This window comes from Aythya marila, assembly GCF_965140915.1.
Source record: "Aythya marila genome assembly, chromosome: 18".
NCBI lineage: Eukaryota > Metazoa > Chordata > Aves > Anseriformes > Anatidae > Aythya > Aythya marila.
This window is the reverse complement of record NC_139059.1, coordinates 8,142,030-8,146,900: the sequence shown is the minus strand read 5'-3', so window position 1 is coordinate 8,146,900 and position 4,871 is coordinate 8,142,030.

Here is a 4,871-nt window from a genome sequence, read left to right as displayed (position 1 = left end):
GGAGAATCTGACTGTGATATGTGGAAGGTCTTTTAATGCACTACTACATTTTGACGATTAAACTAGAGTTTTTTTTAATTTAAATTTGATTGTGTATGCAACTCTTTAGCCTTCAGTGAAATATACTGGCTCTTGTTCTTACACCAGAGAAGAAATGATTTCCTTGAAAAAAAAAATCTAGTTGTTTGCTGAGCTGAGGAGTCCTTAGCTTGCTGTTGAAGGCAAAATTTCTTTTAAGCTATTTCTTCAAGGATGCTTTGAATTCAAGTGCTGACATCAGGATTTTTCGCAATGCTTTATTGGGTGTAATGGGAAACACTTCAGACTATTGGTATTAAGTTTGAGCTCTCAAACTCTTCCGTATCTTGGGCATAATAAAATTTCCAAAGTAATTTTTAATGAATATTTAACCTGTTCTTACATTAAAGCTTTTTTCCCCTTCTGTAAAAAGAAAGAGGCTGTACTACATATGCAACTAGGAGAAAATGGTAGTTGAAAAATAACAACAGTGAACTAAGAGGAGAAGAATGTTTATAAAAGAAAGTCAGCTGAACAGGATGCTTTCCGAGACAATTCATATTAGTGGTAGTACATATGATTTATTTCTTACGCCAGGGCAGTGAGTTATCACTTGAACTTGTTCAGAGTGTGATCGCTAAATGAACATGCCTCTTCTGTTGCTTCTGTTACATTACTGTTTTTAAAAACATGCAGTAATCTATTCCTGTTGGTAATCTGTCCAAACTGTTAATGTTTCTTCCGAAGTATGTAGAGGAGTGTCACTGTGAGCCAATTTTTTTTCAAGAATATAAACAGTATCTGATAGCTTGACATTTTTTGTTACTATTTTCCTTTGGTTGAATCGTGATTGCATAATTTGATCAAATATTTCTGGAAGGAGTGTTCACGTCAACTTCTGTGATTGCTAAAGTGGAAGTATTATATTGCATAGTCTCAGCAGCAAAGTGCTGTGATGTTATTTTAACTGTTCCAGCAGCTCGACTTAAATGAGGAACAAATGCTGGCGTGTACCAAGCCTGAATTTAAGGCACCCAGCAAATGACTTTAACAGTATGTTTGATTTTCTGTTGCTATCATTTATTTGCCCCCAAGCCTTTCAGAGAATGTCTCTTCAAATAGAGGTTTAAACTCACCCCGAGATGCTCAGCTGTTAGGCTTTTTCTTCCTCCTACAGAGGAAACCTTTGCTCAGTGTGGCATCAGTGTTCGTTATGCCGAGTTGTCTAACAAAGGTCACTGTTTCTGGCTTGACTTGTGTTGTGTGGGATGTTATCTTGGTCTTAAAATTTTTAAAAGTACGCAGCAACTTACCTGCAAAATCCTTCCTCCTTACCTGAGAGTTCCTGCAGCTGGAGAGGTAGTTCAGTTGATGCAGTAGCTGGAAATGAGTATCACCAGTGCTAGCAAAGCCCCTGTGGACCTTGAAGACTTCCTGGATGATGCATCTTCCAGTTCTATGGATTGGAACCAATGAAGTCAAACTAATACCCGGTTTTCAGCTAGAGAAGCAAGCATGAAATTGTTGCTTTCCCCAGACAACCAAGGGAATGCCACTTTCGGAATGGGTCATTTACACTACAAGCTTCCTATTTGCCCACTTTTCCCATCCTGGGCTTCAAAGAAGTGCTTGAAGGAGAGTAAAGTGCAATCAGCATTCCTTTCACACAGCTCTAGTGTGTTTTGAGAGAGCTTTGTGAAGCTCTGTGGAGGGTGAGTGCCGCTATATTAAGACAAAAACTGGTTTTGATTCCACTTTGACCTGAACCGAGACTGACAAGTGTTTCGCAGAAAATTATGATATAAAGACTTAAAAATAGATGCAGTAGAAATTTTTTCTTTTTAAGTTGATGCTGAAAATGGTTTCTCTTTATGCTCTTCCACTGAAATCCAAAAATGAGCTTATTGAACCGTAACGCATCCCTGACGATGTACTTCAAGGCACAAACCTTGTCTATCAAGTCTGAAACAGAACTTGTGAAGCGCTGTTGTAGGGAGTGAGTTGGGAGATTTGTTGCTGCATGCTTTGTGCCTTCCTTTAATATTGAAGCAAGCTACATAAAACCTAATGTAAGCTTGAAGGCAATTAATTTTTACTGATGAGTTGTGTGGTTTCAGATAGTATCTAACTTGCTTTGAAAACAGTAAGGGCTGGATGCAAATATTTTAAGTTATCTCCTGAACTTGGTAAGAGGCTGGAATTACAATCTAGGAGTTATCACACTGTAGTCTGGTATGCCTAATGCAGGTGATATGCCTTCACTGAGTGGCTGCACTTTGTGACGTGATGGATTTGGGGCAGTTCTGTGGTATATCTGTCATAACTTATTGAAAATTGCGTGTATACATACATTTATAGAAAGAGAAACTTGTCCAGATGTTTATCAGACTGAATAGAATCTCAGCTTATTTTTCCTCCTGCTCATATTGAAATTTACTAATGCTGAAAGTAGTTGAAATGTGGAGAAATGACTGTTTACTGAGACTCTGGTCAAGTTACCACAGTTAAAAAATATTGGGGGGAAAAAACTAAGAAGCTGCTTTTATAAAACTCTTAAAGACGAGATGCAATTTTTAATGCTAGCTTTAAGAACTTTGCATTTAAAGTAATATGGTGACTTAGCCGAATAAATAGTTCTTCATGTTAGAAGGCAGCTAAGAATTTGAATCTTGAAGCCTTTTTAACTGTGTGTGAGTCTAAAATTATCTTTAAAGACTCACAGCTTGTTTTCAGTCTGATGTGCATTAGATAATTCCCTTTGAGTTTAATTTCCAAAATAATTTTAGATAACGAATAATCAGCTATTATGGCATTCCAAAGGTGGAGCATATGCAAGTGGCAAAAAAAAAAGTAAGATTTTGAAAACAATACATCAAATGTCCTGAGACCAGAGGGTTTTTTTGGGAGCCTCTGGAAGCTCTGGAAAATCTATTATGGCTAATCTAGAAGCTGTCTTATTTGCAGCCATGGATTACTTGCTTTTGGAAGTAAGCGTGAATAGTACCATGGCTAAACACAGCAAACGTGCTTTAAACCTGTCCTGTTATGTTAGTCAATTTAAAGTGTGTTTTAAGAACTTATAGCTCTGTGAAAACTGAGATTTTTCAGATCTCTCTGTTACAGGAGATGGACTTTCAAAGGTAGTTTGCTGTCTTTTTGAATATCTGAAATAACATTTCCACCCCGTTAAAGTGCCTGGTATCTGTCAGCCTCCACTGGAGCCAGTGAGGAGAAGCCTGTAGGTAAACTGGTCATCGATGTCAGGAGCTTGTTGTGGAAATACCTTTAAATTTTATTTTAAAATAAGCAGTGCAAGATTTATTGATGTTTTTGAGGCTGAAACCTTTTCCCCCTCCGAGCTGCATGTTTTCATTAAAATCCTGTAAAAAATTGATCACTTTTTTCCTTTGTTCTACTAGAATAGCTGAAGTAGCTAAAGCATGAATCTATCTTAAGTGTAACATGTGGTGCCCTTTTGCTTATTGGGTAATATTAATGGTTTAAATTTGCTGCTTTGAGACAACAGGCTGACTGGATTTCTTTGGTTATACAGGACTGAAAAAAGCACTACATTTAAGATAAATCTCCATGAGTTAAAGTATCTCTAAATTACAGGAAAGTAATAAGATTCTAGATGGCATAAATACACTTCAATGATAGAGTGCATCAGAAAAAAAATTGTCTGTTTTCAGATTGACAAAGCAAAGTATAATCCCTTGATCTGGATTGTAATGAGATTCCTGATCAGGCACCACATCATTTTAAAGCTTATTATTTTAAAATGGCATTAAAAAATAACTATATATCAAGCGAAGTGCCACACCTGCTCATAAATTCCTAGTTTTTTTCTTAATTTTAGTCTTTTTCTTGGAAAAATGCGTTCTGCTTACGTGAAGAGGGGAGGGGCTGACAGGCCCATGAGAAAAAGGAAGCTAGGAAGAAAGCCATTCTCAAGTACTTCTGAAAACACTAAGTAAGCTTTAAAAATATAGAGAAGTATTTTATTTCCCCGTTGCGTTCTTGATGATTCGTCTTCGATGCTTGAAGCCTGGGGAAGGGAACAAGCTCGGTGCCCTCTACTGAAAAGGCTCAGCTGTTTTCCCTCCCATTGTTTGATTCCCGGGCTCTCATCTACTTTGCTTCCTGTCTTTGTTAAAAATTCAGGCTTATTTACTGTTGGAAACACATTACAAAAAGAGCTGTGGAACAGCACCTTGTATGGATTTTCTTGTTTTGGAATAAGTGTCTGCAGCTTAACTGCTGTTTTATGTCATTGTTGATGGTCTCTTGTGTTAGCACGCGCTGCAAGAACAAATGAATTTTTGGCCACTTGTTTGGAATGAGCTGTAGTTAACAAACATAGGAGTTAAGCAAAGCGCTGGGGAGAAATATTGACTTGAGCAGCCTGCTTACTGTGCACTTTGCATATTATTTCATGGCATGCTTAGATATTTCCATGGCTAGCTGTTTCCTGTTTTTGTGGGCAAACACATGACCTGCCTGTAGTTGATGGCTGCAGTTCTTTTTTTCACCAAATGCTTTTAGTCAGTTTTTTGACAAGTCTTTTACGCTTTAAAAGCTAAAACACCACTTCTGTTAAGCTCTGAAAGGTGTCAATGGAAGAAAAAATATGTATGAAAACGGGTCCTGTTGCTTTGTTCTGAAAGCACTCCAAGTATTTCACCCTTTGCAGGTTTTTTTATCACCGAGACGGGAGTGAAATGCTGCTCTAGGATCTGTTAAGCAACCAACTGAAATCTTGAGTCAAAAATATCCGTTGGGAACCTGGCAGAAAGGAAGTGGTTAACGCGTTCTGCAGAGTCCTAGACACCCATGGTATTACAGTTATGATC